Source organism: Ranitomeya imitator, chromosome 2 (genome assembly GCF_032444005.1).
Source record: "Ranitomeya imitator isolate aRanImi1 chromosome 2, aRanImi1.pri, whole genome shotgun sequence".
NCBI lineage: Eukaryota > Metazoa > Chordata > Amphibia > Anura > Dendrobatidae > Ranitomeya > Ranitomeya imitator.
In genome coordinates, this window is record NC_091283.1 from 357,376,139 (window position 1) to 357,398,675 (window position 22,537).

Below are 22,537 nucleotides of genomic sequence, written 5' to 3' on the forward strand. Positions count from 1 at the left end.
GAGCCTTGGGACCTCAACCTCGTTTTGGACGCTCTCCAGCGTGCGCCCTTTGAACCGATTCAGGACATTTCCTTCTCACTTCTATCCTGGAAGGTGGCCTTTTTGGTCGCCATCACCTCCATTAGAAGAGTGTCGGAGCTGGCAGCATTATCCTGTCGTTCTCCCTTCCTAGTCCTGCATCAGGACAAGGTGGTTCTTCGTCCGGTTCCTTCCTTTCTACCAAAGGTGGTTTCGGCTTTTCACATCAACGAGGACATTGTCCTCCCTTCCTTGTGCCCTTCCCCGGTTCATCCCTTGGAGAAATCTCTTCACAAGTTGGATGTGGTCAGGGCTATCCGAATTTATCTCGCCAGAACTGCCTCTTTTCGTCAGGCCGATTCTCTGTTCATCGTCTCGGAAGTCCACAATTGCTCGTTGGATCCGTTCGGCGGTTCTGGACTCATACCGTGTTCAAGACAAACGGCCTCCGTCGGGGGTGAAGGCTCACTCTACCCGGGCTGTGGGAGCTTCCTGGGCAGTTCGTCACCAAGCTTCGGCCTCGCAGGTTTGCAAGGCCGCAACATGGTCATCCATTCACACCTTTTGTAAAATTCTACAAGGTGCATACTCAGGCTTCTGCGGACGCGAGCCTGGGTAGGAGGATACTGCAGGCGGCGGTTTCTGACCGGCCGACCTAACTCCTCTTTTTCTGCAGAATATCCCGCCCTAGGGACTGCTTTTGGACGTCCCATGGTTACCTGTGTCCCCCAATGAGGCGAGAAAGAAAGAGGGATTTTTGGTTCTTACCGTAAAATCTCTTTCTTGGAGCCTTCATTGGGGGACACAGCACCCTCCCTTGAAGTTGTACCGTGCTGGCTAACGTGCCGTCATTGTGGGTTGGTACATAGGTTGAGTTTTATATTACCTGTTCCTACTACTGCTTTTGCACCAACTGAGTTGCCTGGTGCCTGTCGAAGGGTGTATACTACCGGGGAGGAGTTACTTCTTCTTTATTTGCATAATGTCAGCCTCCTAGTGACAGCAGCATACACCCATGGTTACCTGTGTCCCCCAATGAAGGCTCCAAGAAAGAGATTTTACGGTTAGAACCAAAAATCCCTCTATTACATGGAATCTTTATGATTTTATATCAGCTCCATCTTCTCCTCATTCAGATTCCTACAATATTGGATCCTCTGACTGAAGATCTTCTATATAAGAGAATTTTCCTGAGTGACCATACAAGTATGGATAGAGACAAGGACAAGATGGCGGAAAGGCTATTGCACCTAACCCTAGAGATCCTCTTCCGGCTTACTGGAGAGGTGAGAGATTCTGATGACGTCACATTACATCATTCTTATCTATGGGAATAACAGATGGACAGAACTGGAGAGGTGAGGACTCTGGAAATGTCTGTAGTGAAATTTATTATTTTCTCTCCATAACCAGGATTACATAGTAGTGAAGAAGACCTCTAGTGAGCCTTGTCAGGACACTGTGTCTGAGGGATGGGGAAGACCCCTGAGCCCATTCATGGGGTCTCCACCTCATCCCCTGATACATGAGGATATCAGTGACCAGAAGATCCTAGAACTCACCAACAAGATGATTGAGCTGCTGACTGGAGAGGTGACACTGCTGGGAATGCTGGGACATTATACATTAACGCTATGAAGGGATTGAGGGGATGACTTTATTATTGTATGTGTCAGGTTCCTATAAGGTGTCAGGATATCACTGTCTATTTCTCCATGGAGGAGTGGGAGTATTTAGAAGGACACAAACATCTGTACAAGGACGTCATGATGGAAGATCCCCAGCCCCTCACATCACCAGGTAATAGACCTGACTAAATACACACGGCCTATAATTATCTGTATGTAAAGAATGAATTCAGTCCCTATATGTGTTTCCTCCAGTTCTATCCAGTAAGAGGACAACACCAGAGAGATGTCCCCTTCCTCTTCTTCCACAGGACTGTAAACAAGAAGATCTCGATGTTCCTCAGGATTATCAGGTAAATGGAGAGAAGGTGTAATGAGATCTCCTCTATGATGTGTAGATGACTGTGAAGGTCTTGTGCTCAGTCTTGTTTTATCCACCAGTATTATATGTTTTATACTTGTGTAATGAGAACGGTGGAGATGGCAGGATTAGAACTGATTGTAGATGTGACTTCTCTATCTGTCTGTGACTTGTACAATATTTGTCTCAGAGTGAAGATTTGACCCATATTAATACTGATGTTCCTCAGGGTTATCAGGTAGATGGAGAGAAGGTGTCATGAGATCTCCCCTGTGATCTGTAGACAGTTGTGAAGGTCTTGTGTTCAGTCTTGTTTTATCCACCAGTATTATATGTGTTATACTTGTGTAATGAGAACGGTGGAGATGGCAGGATTAGAGCTGATCATAGATGTGACTTCTCCATCTGTCAGTGACTTTTACAATATTTGTTTCAGGGTGAAGATCTGACCCATATTAATGCTACAGAGACACATGTTAGGGGTTATGAGTGGTGTAAAGAGGAGATTCCTACATATGACTACCCAGGTGAGTAGTAACTACTAAATGCAGTGAAGTCACAGATTCTTCATAGTCACTGGCTGTTATGATAATGGTGGAGCACGGCTGCAGTCCAATGGCCAGAGGAGCACGAGTGGGAAACACTAAGCAGTAGTTCCGGTTCTTGAAAGCAGGGCTAGGAATCATAGGAACAAGAGAGGGGGGTAGTGGAAACAGTCTGGGTAAGGCCCCGTTCACACATTCAGTATATATTCAGTATTTTACATCAGTATTTGCAAGCCAAAAAATGCAGAAGTGGTGCACGTGTTTATATTCTACTTTTTCTTCTGATTGTTCTACTCCTGGTTTTTGGCTTGCAAATACATCAGTATTTGGTCGGTATTTTACGCGTGAATATGGACAAACACAATTCTCAGGAGCTGTGCAAGGAACTAATCTAAAGGCTAGACAGAATACTCAAACAATACAGGCCTCTAGTGAGAATGAGTGGATATGCAGCACAATTATGAAAGTGAATAATAACAGCCACTAGGGGTCAATCCGCAGAAAGACATCAGAATTCTGACACCGGCTTTTCTCCTTTATTAGTGGTGTCAGAGGCCTAGCTAGGGGTTTGGTTTAGCGGATGGGAAACTTCTGAGTGGGCCCCTAACCATGTAACCCTGATTACAACTATGGTGGCGCACCCTAATAGTGGATGTAGGAGAAACTCCGCAGATCACTGCTCTGTTACTGAAAAAAATCTCTATACAAAGACAAACAAGGATAATACTTCCATATGGTGACAGTGGTAGATACCAGTCTTGCATAACATGTTAGGCTACGTTCACATTTGCGTTGTTGGGCGCAGCATCGTCGACGCAACCAACAACGCATATACACAACGCTGCGTTTTTTGATGCATGCATTGACATAAACTAGTAATGTTAATGAATTTTGGCGCAGGGAAAACACTACAAGTAGCGTCGTCCGCGCCCTGTCTGGTGTGTCAAATTGATGCATGCGTCATAAAACGCAATACAACGCATACCGGCGCATGTCCATGCGCCCCCCAGGTTAAAGATAGGGAAGCATGCGTCGGTATGCGTCGACGACGCTGCGCCCAACAACGCAAATGTGAACGTAGCCTAAGACTACAGCACAGTTACAGATGGTGACTTACAGTTGGCAATCTTTCTGGTGGAGTCGTTCACTTTTCCCATCTTTTCAAGCTAGCCCAGACCGATATGATGAATTCTCCAGGACTCGTCTGCAATGATTACAACAAAGACACATCTGACTGCTCACATTTCCTGCACCGTCTCCATTTATTCACAACCTCCTCATCCTGGTGATACCTCAACACTGAGCCACTGCTGCCATATGTGTCCCTATAACTGCACCTACTTTGTGGTACTGTGTGCCCTCTAATGTTCCTCCTACTGAAGCCCTAGATTTCCCTTTCTTTGCACTTGTAAAGTATGATGTCAACAAAAGTGCCTCACAAACACTAAGATACGCCCCATAGTGAATTCCGCCATAGTACTCTCCACACACACAGTATGATGACCCTACTGTACCCCATCCCGTAACTGTCCCTAAAAAGTATGGTGACCCCAACACAGTATGATCTCCGAACTGTGACTCCCACACACCTCTCTATGAAGTATAATGACCCCACACCTCTCCACACTGTATGATGGACCCTGCACAAAATTTCACTGTATAATAGTTTGCATACAGTTTAAAGACTCCCACGTAAGCCTCCAAATATTTTTGCAGCCCCACAAAGTCCTCCATACATTATAATGTACCCCATGTCCCATATAGTCTTATGCACCCCATGTCCCATACAGTATAATGCATCCCCACATGGTCCATACATTATAATGGGTCCCCTCCCCTTGGTCCTCACAGCATAATGCATCCCCCCATGGCCCATACAGCATAATGCATCCCCCATTGTCCATACAGCATAATGCATCCCCCCATTGTCCATATAGCATAACCTATCCACCCATAGTGCACACTGTATAAAGCATCCCCCCATGGTCCATACTGTATAAAGCATCCCCCCATGGACTATACAGTATATTACAGCCCCCAATGGTCCATATAGTATAATGTATCCACCCCCATGGTCCATACAGTATAATACATCCCCCCATGGTCCATACAGTATAATACATCCACCCCCATGGTCCATACAGTATAATAAATCCCCCCCCCCCCCCCCCATTTGCCATACAGTATAAAGCATCCCCCCTCCCTGGTCCATACTGTATAAAGCATTACCCCTTATGTATAAAGCACCCCCCATTGTCTATACAGTATAATACATCCCCCCATGGCCCATACAGTATAAAGTATCCCCCCTCCATAGTCCATACTGTATAAAGCATCCCCCCCCCCTGGTCCATACTGTATAAAGCATTACCCCTTATGTATAAAGCACCCCCCATTGTCTATACAGTATAATACATCCCCCCCATGGCCCTTACAGTATAAAGTATCCCCCCTCCATAGTCCATACTGTATAAAGCATCCCCCCTCCCTGGTCCATACTGTATAAAGCATTACCCCTTATGTATAAAGCACCCTCCATTGTCTATACAGTATAATACATCGCCCCCATGGCCCTTACAGTATAAAGTATCCCCCCTCCATAGTCCATACTGTATAAAGCATCCCCCCTGCATGATCCATACTGTATAAAGCATCCCCCCTCCATGGACCATACAGTGTAAAGCATCCATCCCCATGGTCCATACAGTATAAAGCATCCCATCTCCATGGTCCATACTGTATATAGCATCCCCCCTCCATGGTCCATACTGCATAATACATCCCCCTCATGTATATAGCACTCCCCATTGTCTATACAGTATAAAGCACCCTTCCCCCCATTATCTATACAGTATTCAGTACACACACACACACCCACATGGTCCTCAATACAGTTTTATCTGCACACGGTGTTCTAAAAATCAATAAAACACAATACTCACCTCTCCTCCTCGTTCCTCTGCTGCTTTGGTCTCCGCAGCTCCAGCTTGTCTTGTGAAATGTCGCACATCTTAGCGTACAGGACACCATCTTGTGACGTTATCGTGCTGAGACATCAGACTCTGAGGAAGCAGAGACAGCAGATGCTCCCTCCTCTAACTTGCTTTCATCTGTATCAGCTTTCAGCAGATGCCGATACAGTTGCTGGACGGGCTTTGTGTCAGCGCTTTCACAGCCCCTTCCCCCCCAGCTCAGGGACCCCATAACGGCAGAGCAGGGAGATTGTGTCTCCCTGCTGTGCTTCACAGTTTAACTGTATCGGCCGACCCATTTTTCAAATTTCGGAAAATAAATGAAGTGCAATCTGCTGTGTTGGAGGTGAGGCTGAACGTGAACAAAGTCCAATATAGTAGCCAAGAAAGGAAACAGCCGCACTCAATACATTTTGTAAAGTTGCAAAAAGTATGTGTTTATTACATCTACAGGAAAAATCACCACAGAAAGACAAAAATAAGTGGAAACAAGGTTACGTTTCGACCCTACCGTGGTCTTTGTCAAACCTCACTTAGGGGTAGGAAAGTTTATATAGTAGATCCAACTAAATTGAGAGAAGTCCCCGCTGGGGCTTTTTCATGGGAGTATGCAGTATATGGCGTGCCCACCACCGTCTGTGGTATATCATGTGGTGATATACTGCATTCACCCATGGAAGAATCCACCACATTGAAGGAGAAAAAGTGATCCGCACCACTAGAACTAGTATAGTCTAGTTTGCCATCTCGGTGTTTGATACTGCTGCAGGCATGTAACCTGAGACGTCGGGTGCTCACCAAGAAAAAATACAGTACTTTAAGTCCAAATATGTAGAAAGCAGAAGTGGCTTTCTACATATTTGGACATATTTTGGACATATTTATATTTGGACATATTTTCTTCATGCTTTATTGAAGAAAAACAAACGGTTAAAACATCTTCAACAGGAGAACGGGAGATGGAGTATGGGAGTGACAATGGCCGTTTCGCACTGTTGCACTTCTATGGGTCAACAGGTCAGAGGAAATGACGAAGGGTGGAATACCTGCTCGCAGGTATGCTCCTCCCACAAATTAATCCCTGAACATTAAAATGAAAAAAATATAAAAAAACAATCAATCTATACTTGCATATCTGAAACATAGTGAATAAAAACAAAAACCTGAGCATCAGAAGAAATTATAGGAAAATAGACATGTCGATCCTGCCATTAAAGCCCGTGGATTCCATTGTGCGAGTGCACAATTCACCTGGCTTCCTTCCTGAGGAGGAGTTTATGCAGATCTCCCCCTTGTGGGGGTAGAACAACTTTTTCTGAACCTGGGAATGACAAGACGTTGGGGTCTTCCCCCGGTGACATTCCCTGATATGACTAATCAAGCGGGGCACTCCTTTTCCCGAGGTGATGGAATTAAAATGTTCCCTGAATCTAATCTACAAACGGCGTATCGTTTGGGCAAAAAATTGCATGCACGACAAAATTGGTGTTGCATGAGATAGTCAAAAACACAATGCGAGATAGACCCAATATGTAAACAACGGCCCGTGATGTGATATCTGCAAAAAGGACAATGGCCACGCTTGTAGTTACCCTTTGGAACTCTCAAACCAACCGATCACTGCGCTCTTTTTTAATGCGATTCTGCACCAGAATCTCTTTGAAACTTGTGCTACGTCTGACTGAAATTGGTGGGCCCCTTGTCATAATCTCGGTGAGTTCCTTATCACGTTTCAGAATGTGCCAATTTTTTCTGATAAAGGACCGAATGGAATTATCCATAGGACCATACTGGAAGCAAAAAATAAACCTCTTCTCTTTTTTCTTCCTCTTTTTAGACGGTTTGTTCAAAGGTTCCCCTCTAACTCTATTGAGTGCGGTGTATCTGTATACCCTCTTTTTTTGAATCTATCATATAGTTTGGCCGATTGTTTAACAAACTCCTCATTAGTGTTATTAACGCTCTTTAGTCTCAGAAACTGGCTATAGGGTACTGATTGCTTTGTATAATATGGATGAAAACTGTCAAAGCGCATCAAAGAATTGATGGCAGTAGGTTTTCGATAAACCGTGGTGCATATAGCGTCATTCTTAATCTTAACGTCCAGAAATTATAGAGACAAACCACCAAATTAAGATGTGAAGGATATATTCATGGTGTTGGAACGGTTGACTCAATCCACAAAATTGCCAAATGTCTCCTGTGTACATCCCACACCATGAATATGTCATGCACATAGCGTATGAATAACTTAATGTGTTTCAAAAACATGATTATCAGAGGAATAAATGAATCTTTCTTCAAACACCCCTAGAAACAAATTAGCAAAAGTGCATGCTACCGGAGTCCTCATCGCAGTACCAACGTTCTGAAAATACTATGTGTCCAAAAACATGAACGCATTGTGTGTCGAGACAAAATTAATGCCCTCACAAACAAAATTAACAAAATCTGGACTTTTGTCAATGGTAGCCAAGATCTCTCTGATAGCCTCTACTCCCATGGTCTGAGGATAGAGGCACTCCACGTCTAAAGAGACTAAGGAGAACCCTGTTTGCCAAGTGAATTTCTGAATTATTCCCAAGAATTCATTGGTATCTTTTATGTAAGAAGGGTTGTCACCTAGAAGAGGTCTAAGAAGCCAATCCATGTATTGGAATAAGGGTTCGGTGAGAGACCCCATCCCAGAAACAATGGGACGGCCAGGGGGAAAGTGCATAGATTTACGTACCTTTGGGATATGGTGCCAGTGTGGTTTTTTTGGGAACTCCGGTAGCAATTTCTCAGCTTTCTTCTTTATTACCCCCAACTCTACATATTTTCTGAGAAAGAAACATAAGTAATTTCTCCTTCGCCTCATTGGGGGACACAGAACCATGGGTGTATGATGCTTGCCATTAGGAGACTGACACTAAGTTAACACAAAAAGCGTTAGCTCCTCCTCTGCAGTATACACCCTCGTGCTGGCTCCCAAAGAACCAGTTTTTGCTTGGTGTCCGTAGGAGGCACACTGTCGGGTCTGCTATTCAGACCAAAAACTATTTAATTTTTTTCAATTTTTCAATTTTTGATTTTATTTTTTACAATGGACGAAGGGGCGACGGATCCTTTCAAGGCTCCGATCTCCCCGAACCATCAACAGGCGAGCACAAAGAGTGTCACCCCTCCGTATACTCTCCTGCAACGTGGGATGCCACAACCGAGCTGATTCTTAGAGACAACAGGTCCCTTCAAGGGCACCGATCTCCTCACACCCATAACGGACGAGCACGTGGAGTGTCTCCTCCATATACCCTCTTCCGCAGCCAGGCCTATTGCCGGACATTCAGCCCTGTCCCATCCTAGGGGATTAACCCCTGGGATTTACAGAGGCCTACCTCGTGGCATCCGAGCATCCCCCACTGCACCGCCACTGTTAAAGCGGATGATACAAGGAGGTGTACAGTACCTCTCTACCTCCCTATTAAAGGGATGATGGATTGAGGCTTTTCCCCCTTACCCCTGCACCATCCAAGACCAGCAGCAGCGCAGGAGGACCTGCAGCAAGCTGCCTTACCTGCCACCCGGCAGCCTCTCCGGGTAAGTGCCAGGCCTGGAGGGCTCCTTTCATGCGGTCTGGGAGGACGCTAGGAAAGGGGGGCCCATTCTCATTTTGGGAGCATGCAGTGGCCGCCTTCTGTATTGGTACCTGCCGGCGCCGCAAATTTAGTCCGCGGCTTCGGCCCTGTTCTAGGCCGCAACCCCCAACTCTGCCCACGCTATGACTCGATGTGGAGGCTCCGCCCACCGGCACTGGAGCTTCTCGCACAACACGAGAAGCACCTTTCAGATCTCGGGGGCCCTCTTTCTCCCCCCAGACTGCCTTAGTACACACTCTATCTGCCATCAGGACCGGGGCAACAAGTGTCGCGCAGGGTCCACGCAGTCGGAGTAACGCAGGAGGAGCGTGGACACAGACCAGGGAAAGGGAACTCTGCATTTTACAAATTGAGTCCCTCTGTGATCCTCCTCCCTGCTCTAACCCCTTCTTTTCTCAGCAGCCCCTAATATTATAGGGCCACATTAGGGTGCCAAGGAAAAATGAACTTTGCAAATTGGTAAGTCTTACCCCTCAATTTTTTTTCGTTTTGGCATAAGGATTCACCATGTAAAATATGTTGACATTAAATTTAGATTTACCACTTGCTCAAGGCATGTGAATTATTCCATGTTTTTCATTCTCCACAATATTGTACACACAATAACCACTCAGTTTGTCATCATATCTTTAACTGACTATACTATTTATAATTTAAAAAACATAGAATGACAGTAAGCATTCTATTACAGTAAAATATGCATTACACAATTATGTACATTGTACATGTATCAGTACACTCATTTGGTATCGCCGCGTTCAGAAACGCCCGATCTTTCAAAATATAAAATCAATTAATCTGATCGGTAAACGGCATAACATACCATACATAACGCGGGATATGCATGATGATAAATTCTAAACAAACATTTAAAACTGCAATATGATGTGCCATTGAGCAACCAGTAAATGATAACTAATCTTAAAAAAAAACTTGCTACTTAAAGGGAACCTGTCACCCCGTTTTTTCAGATTGAGATAAAAATACTGTTAAATAGGGCCTGCGCTGTGCGTTACAATAGTGTATGTAGTGTACCTTGATTCCCCACCTATGCTGCGAAATACATTACCAAAGTCGCCGTTTTCGCCTGTCAATCAGGCTGGTCAGGTCAGGTGGGCGTGGTGACATCGCTGTTTCTTCCCCAGCTTTCCGTTGGTGGCGTAGTGGTGTGCGCATGTCCAAGTGCCGAATCCACTGCGCGCAGGTGAAGAAAAAGCGCGCGATCTGCGCTATTACCCTTGTCATCGGTGGGGGCGGCCATCTTTCTGAGGCCGCGCGTGCGCAGATGGAGTGCTCTGCTGCACGGGGCTTCAGGAAAATGGCCGCGAGATGCCGCGCATGCGCAGATGGAGGTCGCGGCGGCCATTTTCCTGAAGCCGAGATGCAAACTCGGCTTTGGGAAAATGGCCGCCGCGATCGCCATCTGCGCACGCGTGGCATCCCGCGGCCATTTTCCTGAAGCCCCGTGCAGCAGAGCACTCCATCTGCGCACGCGCGGCCTCAGGAAGATGGCCGCCCCCACCGATGACAAGGGTAATAGCGCAGATCGCGCGCTTTTTCTTCACCTGTGCGCAGTGGATTCGGCACTTGGACATGCGCACACCACTACGCCACCAACGGAAAGCTGGGGAAGAAACAGCGATGTCACCACGCCCACCTGACCTGACCAGCCTGATTGACAGGCGAAAACGGCGACTTTGGTAATGTATTTCACAGCATGGGTGGGGAATCAGGGTACACTACATACACTATTGTAACGCACAGCGCAGGCCCTATTTAACAGTATTTTTATCTCAATCTGAAAAAACGGGGTGACAGGTTCCCTTTAATTTTTACCATGCATTTCCTTGGCACCCTAGGCCACATAGACGGGTACATCATGTCCCAGCCTAAGGCATCTAAAAAGTCTAACAAGACTATGGCTATATTCTTTACTTCATGCTCCTCCTGCCAGTCTGCGTTTCCTAAGGCTCAGAGTTCACCACTCTGCAATGCTTGTGACCCCAACTGGACTCAGGAGCCCTACAGCGCCACCGAGCCCAGTGTACCTAGTCCCCTTGAGTGGGCTTCGTCACTGTCTCAATCCATGGCTTCGCTGGCCAAGGTGATTGAATCTCTCCGTGATCCTTCGGGGGACCAGAGCATTTGCAGAACTGATGTAGACAGATCCTCCCCAAGCCGGGAGCAGTCAGTTTGCAGGGGCCGTAAGCACTCTAAAAACCATCAGTCACCTAGAAAACGGATCCGTAGCACGTCTCCTGAGCAGACACGCCTCACAGCTCCATTTCACGCTCTCCCGCTCCAGAGTTCAGTAGCGAACGCGAGTCTGACTGCGAATCTGATGGTTCCTTAGACCCGGATTCGCCACACTTTCAGAAGATGGTGGATTCGCTTTTTGAGGCAGTCAACCAGACTTTAAAGGTTGAGGAGGATTCCGGCTCTGCTCCGGATCAGACTGTGTCCTTTAAGAGCACTAAACGCTCTCATAAGGCATTTGCTGTTCATCCTGAATTTAAAGCCATAGTTAATAGTCACAGAGAGCGATAAATTCTTCACAGGACAAAGGTCTCTTGAAGCCAAGTATCTTTTTTCAGCTGATCTGAAAAAGGATTGTGCGGAATCTCTGGTGGTAAAAACCCCAGTATCCCGGCTATCATCCAAAACTCTGCTGTATGTGCCAGATGGTTCATCCATCAAAAATCCCACGGACCGTTAGATAGAAAGTTTGGCCCGCTCTGTTTTTGAGGCCTCAGGTTCGGCTCTCTATCCATCCTTTTCCGCAGTATGGGGAGCTAAGGCTATATGGTTTTCTGGTCAGAGACCTTCGCTAATTCACCTCAGGACAGTAACCTTCCTCCAGAGGTGGCGCACCTTGCCAACCAAATTTCCCAGACAGGCGATTGCCTGGTACCTGCATCCTTGGATGCGGCCAGTTCTGCTGCTCAGTCAGCAGCCAATGCCATCACTATCAGAAGATCATTATGGCTCAGAGAGTGGAAGGCGGACTCTGCATCAAAAAAAGTCTCTCACCTTCCTTCTTTATCAAAGCGGTCGCTTATTTGGAGAAAAGCTGGATCAGATCATTTCTGATGCTACGGGAGGGAAGAGTAAATTCCTTCCCCCAACAGAGACTTAGGGGTCCCTTTCGGAGACGACAACAAATCCATTTCCGTTCCTTTCTTTCCACTCCAAGCTGGGCCACTACCACTACTTCGTCCAATTCAGGGCGTTCTCCACGAAGAGATGGAGGAACTCAGGTCTCGTACAGAAGTCCCGACCCAAACAATCAAGGCCTAAAGGACCTAGGTTCCAGAGATTTTCCTCATGCTATCCGCACATTCCGGTCGACACCGGCAGGGTAGGCGGCCACCTACTTCTCTTTCGTCAGGTCTGGCTTTCCGTCGTCTCCAACAATTGGGTCAGAGGTCTGGTGTCGTCCGGATACAAGATCGACTTTGCTATGCGCCCCCCATCACGTTTCTTTCCCTCCCATCCTCCCTCTTCAGAGGCAAGGGCAAAGTCTCTCTCCCAGGCCATAGACGCATTGTGTCACGATGGCGTCATTGTCCCCGTCCCAAAAAATGAAAGGTTTCAGGGTTTCTATTCAAACCTTTTCGTCGTCCCAAAGAAGGACGGAAAGGTGAGACCCATACTAGACCTCAAACTTCTAAACAAGTTTGTCAAGGTCTGTCATTTCCGCATGGAATCTCTGTGCTCAGTTATCACTTCCCTGGAAGAAGGGGAATTCTTGGCCTCAATCAACATCCGAGACACTTACAGTACTTGCACATTCCAATTTTTCCCCCTCACCAGAGATTCCTGCGCTTCGCCATTCGTGACCAGCATTTCCAATTCACGGCCCAACCCTTCGGCCTTGCTACTGCCCCCAGAGTGTTCACAAAGATCATGGCGGCCGTCATGTTCATCCTGCACTCTCAGGGCGTAATCATTCTGCCGTATCTGGACGACCTGTTGATCGAAGGTCCGTCCTTCCACGACTGCGCGGAGTCCATTCACATTACTTGCGATACCCTTTCTCGCCTGGGCTTGCTGATAAAGCAAATCCTCTCCGGTCACAGCCCAGCAGATTTCCTTTCTTCCCAGCGCTGTTTTCCCTTGAAATCCGGCGCCTGCGCTGTGTACTACTGTGTGGGGCAGGCACAGTGTGCTCTGGCCGTCTGACGTCACAGCCAGACTTGCAGACTGCGCGTGTGCGGCTGCCCTGCCTATGAATCCCTGCCCCGCACTGTGCATAATGCATAACACAGTGCGAGGCATGGAATCCCAAGGTGGGTGGCCGCAATGCCCGCACAGGCGCAGTCTTCAAGCCTGCCCCACACAGTTGTACACAGCGCAGGCGCCGGTTTTGAAGCGAAAACAGCGCGGAGGGGGTGGCGCCGAAAGCCCCTGAAGATTGGAGTGACTGCAGAGTACCTGTTCAAGCTGGGGAGTGAGGACCCGCCTCCATGGACAAAGAGAAGTATTTTTGCTAAGTTTCAATGCGCTTTATTTTGGGAATACATGAACAAAAAACTAAAAGAGCCACCTTGTTAGAATGCAGCATTACTGCTGCACAAGGTGGCTCTTTTAGTTTATAACGGCTGGAGGGGGGTGAAAGTGGCCCTTTAATGTTCTGGATATCCGTGCTATTCGGCTGGCCCTTCAACAGTTCCATCATCTTCTGGCGGGTCATCCCATCTATATCCAATCTGACCACGCCACGTCTGTGGCGTACATCAATCATCAGGGGGGTACCCACAGCAGGGCGGCCAAGTCCAAGGAAACTCTCACATCCTTCGATGGGCAGAGAACAACCACATGGTGATCTCAGCGATGCACGTTCCAGGAGTGGAAAACTGGACGGCGGATTTCCTCCGTCATCAGGGTCTCACTTCGGAGGAGTGGGAGCTCCATCCGGAAGTCTTCAACAAGAGCTGTCTTTGCTGGGGGATCCCAGATGTGGATCTCATGGCATCCAGACTGAATTCCAAGGTTCCCCAGTTTATAGCGAGGTCTCGAAATCCAAGAGCTATCGGTGTTGACGCTCTGGTTCTTTCATGGTGCCAATTCTGCCTTCCGTACATTTTTCCTCCTCTACCGTTACTCCACAGAGTAATCAGGAAAATCAAGGCGGAAGGAATAACAATGATCCTGGTCACTCCCAATTAGCCTCGCTGTGCGTGGTTCGCAGAGTTGGTATGCCTCGTCGCCGGCATACCCTGGAGACTGCTGGATCGCCCAGATCTGCTCTCCCAGGGCCCAATCTACCATAAGAACTCAGGGGCCCTGTGTTGAACGGCGTGGCCGTTGATTCCAGGCAGGGTTTTCTCAACAAGCAATTTCCACCATGGCTAGTGCCCTTAAACCCTCATCGGTATGCATCTATCATCGTACCTGGAAGACAGTTTTTTGCTTGTTGCAAGAATCGTGGTCTTTCTCCTCTCAGCTTCTCAGTTCCCACCATTTTAGAGTTCCTACAGGCTGGTCTGGACTCCGGGCTGGCACTCAGCTCTGTCAAAGTCCAAATCTCTGCCCTATCGGTCTTATTTCAGAGACGCATCGCGTCAAGACTTCAGGTTAAGGCCATGTTCACACTATGCGGTTTTTACTGCGGAACCGCGGCGATTTTGCCGCTGCGGGTCCGCAGCTGATTTCCATGCAGGGTACAGTACAATGTTACCCTATGGAAATCAGAAACCTTAGTGCACATGATGCGGAAAAACCCGAAAAAAACCGCGCTGAATTGCTGCGGAAAAAAAGAAGGACCATGTCACTTCTTTGTGCAGAATCGCAGCGATTCTGCACCCATAGAAATGCATTGATCCGCTTACTTCCCGCATGGGGCTGTGCCCACCATGCGGGAAGTAATGCGGATAATGTGCGGGTTATACCCGGGGTGGAGGAGAGGAGACTCTCCTCCAGGCCACGGGAACCATATTTGTATTAAAAAAAAAGAATTAAAATAAAAAATCATGTTATACTCACCTCTGAAGTCTCAGCGCTGCACGCGGCCGTCCGGTCTCAGGTTTGCTATGCGACCAGGACCTTCGGTGACGTCGCGGTCACATGACCGTGACGTCACCAAAGGTCCTGGTCGCACAGCATCTTTGGAACTGGACCGCCGCCTGCAGCGCCCAGGAGATCGGGACGTCAGAGGGTGAGTATATCATCATGATTTTATTATTTTTAACACTACTATTGATGCTGCATATTGCTGCATATGCAGCATCAATAGTAGGGGTAAATCCCGCAGCGGAACCCGCAGGACAAACCGCGATAAATCTGCAGGGATAACCGCAGCGGGTTTGCCCTGCAGATTTATGAAATCCGCTGCGGGAGAACCCGCAGGATAAAAAGGAACGTGTGAATGTGGCCTAAGACTTTTCTTCAGGGGGTGTCACATGTCGCTCCTCCCCATCGCATGCCTTTTATAACCTTGGGACCTCAACTTGGTGCTAAGTGCCCTTCAGGAACCTTAATTTGAACCACTTCAGAACATTTTGCTGGTCCTTCTGTCCTGGAAGGTTGCCTTCCTTGTGGCTATCACATCGATCAGAAGGGTTTTGGAATTAGCCGCCTTATCCTGCCAGGCGCCTTTACTTAACTTCCACCAGTACAAGGTTGTCCTCAGGCCGTCGCCAATCTTTTTGCCAAAGGTTGTTTCGTCCTTCCATCTTATCGAGGACATTGTTCTTCCTTCCTTTTGTCCAGTCCCTATTCACAGAGTTGAAAGAGCGCTCCACACTTTAGACCTGGTCAGAGCTCTGCGAAGGTACGTCTCAAGGACAGCTTCCTTCAGAAGAACAGATGCTCTGTTCGTTCTCCCGGAAGTCACAGGAAGGGTCTTGCCATTTCTAAGGCCACGATAGCCAGGTGGATTCGTTCCACCATCCAGGAGTCATACGGAGTCAGAAGTCCGCCCATCCCAACAGGAATCAGAGCACACTCCACTCGAGCGGTGGGGACTTCTTGGGCCATTCGTCATCAGGCAACAATGGAGCAGGTCTATAAAGCTGCGACTTGGTCCAATTTACATACATTCGCAAAGCACTATAATATTCACACTCAGGCTTCAGCGCATGCAGGTCTGTGCAGAAGAATTCTGCAGGCAGCCGTGGCACACATTTAGGCAAGTTGTTGCATGAAGCCTAATCCTTTGTGTTGTTTCCCACCCAGGGACTGCTTTGGGACATCCCATGGTCTTTGTCCCCCAATGAGGCGAAGGTCTTTGCCTGTTATTTTAAGTTGACATGTTGTACTCTTCTATGTTACTGTTTGCTCCTACTGCTTTTGCCCCAAACTGGTTCTCTGGGAGCCAGCATGAGCATGTATACTGCAGAGGAGCTAACTTTTTTGTATTAACTTAGAGTCAGCCTCCTAGTGGCAAGCAGCATACTCCCATTGTCTGTGTCCCCCAATGAGTAGCTCTGAGAAAAGGATTTTATGGTGAGTATACAAAAATTCCTGTTTTTCAACTTGTTTGTAAGGTCTCTCTGAAGTTTCAAATATGTGACATATATCGGATAATTGTCTATTTGCCTCTGACAAATAATACGACCTAGGCAATAAGACCGTGTTGCCGCCTTTGTCAGCGGCTCTGATTACTGTTTCCGTCCATCCTTTAATGTCATCGAAAGCTTGTTTTTCCAATGCCGTTTAATTAGAGGGGGCCTTATGATAAAACAAGGGCTTCCATCTCCTTTATCACCTGTGTTTCAAAGAGATCGATCATATTACCAGGGGACACCGGAGGCATATAATTAGATGCTATGCCACCCGTAAAAGGTTTCTCCATAGTTGTCCCATCATTATTAATCTTACAAAGAGAACCCTGTGAGTTAGTCACATCCAACAACATCATTGCGTTTTCTCTATTGTCCGAAAGTGCAGCAGTGCCAGCTAAAAAGTCCAAAGGACTTATTTGACAGCGACGTTCCCTCCCTAACACTGCATCATTACTAGGTTTTGACATAAATAATTTATGGAGATGGATTTTCCTGACCGCCTTAAAAAGGTCTATTTTATAATCGGTCATATTAAATTCTTCCTGAATGCAGTAACCTAATCCTTTTTTACAAAAGGGCAATATGCGAAGGATCTAAATGATGGTCTGTCAAATTGATGATCGTATCTTTAGAGGGGATCATTGATGTTTCTTTCTCCATGAAACATGCATCCTCTTGCGATACCGGATGATACTGTCTCTTCCTACCTCCTCTCCGCGTTCTGTGTCTAAAGGGAGATTGGTAGCCCCAGCATCAGAAGTATTAGATGATCGCCTTTCAGTAGCACTCTCCGAAGCAATTTGATCTTCACTAAAACTGAAGTACTGCAGTACTTTGCTCTGCCCTCAATAGGGCAGACAAAGTACGCCTGCGCCGGAGCCGCAGCAAGAAGACAAGAAGAGGACGTCATTGTAAGAAGATGGGAGGCCCCGGACCGCGACGCCCATTGGATCGGACCGCCCGCCAGGTGAGTATAATCTAACCTCTTTTTCTCATCTTTCAGGATACATCGGGGGGCTTATCTGCAGCATTACAGAATGCTGTAGATAAGCCCCTGATGCCTGTGGACTTAGCTCACCTTCGATTTTGGGGGTGACAGGTTCCCTTTAAAGACTCTTAAACCACTGGGGACCCTCCCGCATTCAACACATGATTTCAAAGAATTATTCATCCAAAACAGTCTAATTTCTCTCTCTGCAAGATTCATTAATGTAAATTCTAAAGATTTGGTGCTCAAGGTGTATATCTCATAACTTTGCTCTCACTCCTTGAAGTATACATCCGCATTCTCCCATCCAGCTAAGCTTTCTACATATTTGCTCCCATGGAAGAGCCCCATCGGGGACTTCTCTCAACTTACTTGAATCTACTGTATAAACTTACGTACTCTTAAGTGAGGTTTGACAAAGACCCGGGTAGGGTCGAAACATAACCTTGTTTCCACTTATTTTCGTCTTTCTGTGGTGATTTTTCCTGTACATGTAAAAAACACAGATACTTTTTGCAAATTGACAAAATTTATTGAGTGCGGTTGTTTCTTCTCTTGGCCATTTTTCAAATTTGACATGTCACTTTACGTGGTGATAACTTTGGATGCTTCTTCTGATTTCAATGATTCTGAAATATTTTTTTCTGTGACACATTGTACTTTGTTTTTGGTAATTTTAGATGATCTCCTTAATAAGATTTGAAGTATATATACGTCATGAAGATGAGGGACTTGCTGTCCAATGCAGTATATATATGTCACGTCATTCATTTGACCACCGTGACTAAATGCACGTTGGTCACTTCGTAGCCAGGGGGAGGGAGGTGCCACCCTCCCGCAAATACGATTGGCTGTTAAGAATTTAACAGCCAATCACAGAGATTTCAGTGTTTCAGGTAATGAAATTGCCTGAAACACTGATATCCAGCTATAATAGGTGCTGCAACAGCACCGATCATGGGCCGGAGCTTAGCAATGGTAGCGTCAGCAGCACAAGCACTGATTGGTGCAATCGGACAATGATGCCAATCGCACCAGTCAGTGTGCAGTGATGCTGTCTGACCTTATAGCGATGGCCCTGGACTTGCTAATTCCAGCTTGGAGTTGAAGCGCAGTTACTGTGTTGTTCTACTGCCGGATCTTCTAGGGCTTGTGGTGCCACAGACTACCTTTGCCTGTGCCATCACTGCTGCTGCTGTTCCTGAAAGAAGACGATCTTGATCCTTTCCTGACCTGTTCCTGTCTCCAGCTTTTTTTAATCCACTTGTGGAGACACGAGGGTCAGTGGGTGCTCTCCTCCGCTGACTTGGCTGAATGTCCATTTTTCTTTCCCGTGGGCCTAATACTACTCAGAGAGAGTGAGGCTAACACAATGGCATGATACTTTATCAGATTACCAACAGTCAATAACATATAGTACAGTCCCAGCAAGTATATAAGATGGTGTATAAGGGTGTTTCACCCTTCTGCTGGCTTGCTGGGAATTAAAACATCTTTGCGTTTGGGGCTTCCAGGGCAGAGAGGAGTAGCCACAAGCTTAGGAAGCTGACAATACATTGAGGTATGTGGCCAGGTGACCTGATTGTCCCAGCCACGGATCTCCAAATGTTTCCGTAGGTCCAGTGATGGGCAGTTAATCAAATCCGTATTCTACCGGCTGGAGCCATGGTGCCTTGACTGATGACTTGTAGAGTCTCACTGTAGAAGGAGATAGGTTCCTTTTATACCCACAGCTGTCTTTCAGGACCATATCCACTGGTTTGGGGGGAGGTGGGAGGAGATAATCCCTCATTGTTTCAGTGTTCAATTATCCTGCATATTTTGTCCTTCAAAGTTTGCAGAACAACAAGGTACAGGGACTGATACAATAGGTAGTCAGCAGGCATTCATCAAATTAACAAATATCGATTGTTCAATTAACCTTCACCTTTGTCCTTGAAGGATTTCAGAACAAATAGCTGCAGGAAGTGATGCAATAGGAAGTCAGCAAGCAATCAACAAAAATCAGTTGAATCTACAGCAAGTCATTTTTCAGGCTCATATGAACAATATCTAATTCCGTCCATTACACTATCAAATCCCACAGGAAGTGAACAGAAAAACACAGATTCAAAATCATATTAAAATAATCTTTTATTAAATAATTTGAGATGTAAACTAACTACAATTAACCATGTCCATGTCCCTCCACCCCAAGGCACTTGCCTCACACGCTGTAAGTAGAACTCTCTTCTATTTGGCATCACATGTTTAGTACTCGTGGCAGATAGGGTTCTATAAGGGAGTTATGAACATATATATTAGAACATGAGAAATCTAATTGAATGGATCATGTATTTGTATTACCGCTAGATGTTTTCATATTCCTCTGAGAATCGTTTTGTGTCACTTATAATTATTGGGAATTATTTGTAGTCAAACTGCTAATGATATTTGACAGTGATTGCGAGCCATTTAGTTTTCACTTTATTGTATTGATAGAAGGTGTTTAATGAGACTAGTAGTCCCTCACATCTGAGGTAATAGGTTTTTTCTGGTTAATTGTAGTTAGTTTACATCTCAAATTATTTAATAAAAGATGATTTTAATTATATGATTTTGAATCTGTGTTTTTCTGTTCACTGCCTGTGGGATTTGATAGTGTAATGGACGGAATTAGATGTAATGCGATGCACAGTAGTATTGCTGGATCAATTTTGTGATAAGTATCATATGAACAATAGCTTATGTCCATGTTCTGAATAATACATCTGGCATAATTAAGAATTAATGCGGTGTTGTCACACCACCCCAATATCACCATCCCAATACCCCTGTCTTCCCTTTTCCCCCTGTGTCTCCTTAACTTCTTCTCCGCTCCCCCTTCTGCCACCAATTGTTACATTTTTGGCAGTGTTTTTTTTGTGTGTGTGTTTTGGAGCTTCCGAACTCTGATCAGTGACACAAATCACTGATCGGTACCCATGCTCGCTTTTTTCCAGGAGGTTTTTTTCTGACTATTTTTTTATCTTATTTTTCACCACATTCGTGCGTGCATCCTACAGCCGCCGAGCTCTGGTCATGACGAATATCACTGACCGGCATCTGGTTGGATTTTTTGTATGTGAAAATGAAATTGAATAAAAAATAATTTAGATTAATTGATAAGACTAGATTAGGGACATTAAAAATTCAACGTAGTAATCTGTGTCTACTACAGTATTTTTTACTGAATATAGTCAGGGTTAGTTTAAGTGTGTAAAGTGAAGAAAAAAAAAAGAGTAAAAAATAAATTAGATTAGTTAATAGAGCTAGATTAGGGCCCATGTTATCCACAGTAAAAATATACTGTAATAAACGCTTACAGTGCCTTGTGAAATAATTCGACCCCCTTGAACTTTTCAAATTTTTCCACATATCATGCTTCAAACATAAAGATACCAAATGTAAATTTTTGGTGAAGAATCAACAACAAGTGGAACACAATTGTGAAGTTGAATGAAATGTATTGGTTATTTTAAATTTTTGTGGAAATTCAAAAACTGAAAAGTGGGATGTGCAATATTATTTGCCCCCTTTACTTTCGGTGCAGCAAACTCACTCTAGAAGTTCATTGTGGATCTCTGAATGATCCAATGTTGTCCTAAATGCCTAATGATGATAAATATAATCTACCTCTGTGTAATCAAGTCTCTGTATAAATGCACCTGCTCTGTGATAGTCCCAGGGTTCTGTTTGAAGCACAAAGAGCATCATGAAGACCAAGGAACACAACAGGCAGGTCCGTGATACTGTTGTGGAGAAGTTTTAAATCTGGATTTGGATACAAAGTGATTTCCAAAACTTTAAACATCCAAGGAGCAGTGTGCAAGCGATCATATTGAAATAGAAGGAGCTTCATACCACTGCAAATCTACCAAGACACGGCTGTCCCTCTATACTTTCATCTCAAACAAGAAGACTGATCAGAGATGCAGCCAAGAGGCCCATGATCACTCTGGGTGAACTGTAGAGACCTACAGCTGAGGTGGGACAGTCTGTCCATAAGACAACAATCAGTCGTACACTGCGCAAATCTGGCCTTTATGGAAGAGTGGCAAGAAGAAAGCCATTTCTCAAAGATATACATAAAAAGTGTTGTTTAAAGTTTGCAACAAGCCACCTGGGAGACATCCCAATCATGTGGAAGACGGTGCTCTGGTCAGATGAAACCAAAATCAAACTTTTTGGCAACAATTCCAAACGATATGTTTGGCGTAAAGGCAACACAGCTCATCCCCCTGAACACATCATCCCCTCTGTCAAACATGATGGTGCTTGTGGCAGCATCATAGTTTGGGCCTGCTTTTCTTCAGCAGGGACAGGGAAGAAAGTTACAATTGATGGGAAGATGGATGGAGCCAAATACAGGACCTTTCTTGAAGAAAACCTGTTGGAGTCTGCCAAAGACCTGAGACTGGGACGGAAATTTGTCTTCCAACAAGACAATGATCCCAAACATAAAGCAAAATCTACAATGGTATGGTTCACAAATAAACGTATCCAGGTGTTGGAATGGCCAAGTCAAAATCCAGACCTCAATCCAATCGAGAATCTGTGGAAAGAGCTGAAAACTGCTGTTCACAAACGATCTCCATCAAACCTGACTGACCTCGAGCTGTTTGCCAAGAAAGAATGGGCAAGAATTTCAGTTTCTCGATGTACAAAACTAATAGAGACATACCCCAAGCGACTTGCAGCTGTAATCAGAGCAAAAGGTGGCGCAACAAAGTATTAAGTTAAAGGGGCCGAATAATATTGCACGCACCACTTTTCAGTTTTTGAAATTCCACAAAAATTTAAAATAACCAATACATTTTGCTCAACTTCACAATTGTGTTCCACTTGTTGTTGATTCTTCACC

The 22,537-nt window shown here is 45.7% G+C and overlaps 1 pseudogene; it reads left to right on the forward strand.

Annotated features, from left to right (window-relative positions):
• The first annotated feature begins 1,159 nt into the window (after positions 1-1,159).
• LOC138663815 (zinc finger protein 182-like) overlaps positions 1,160-22,537 on the forward strand; it is a 48,734-nt pseudogene continuing 27,356 nt past the window's right edge.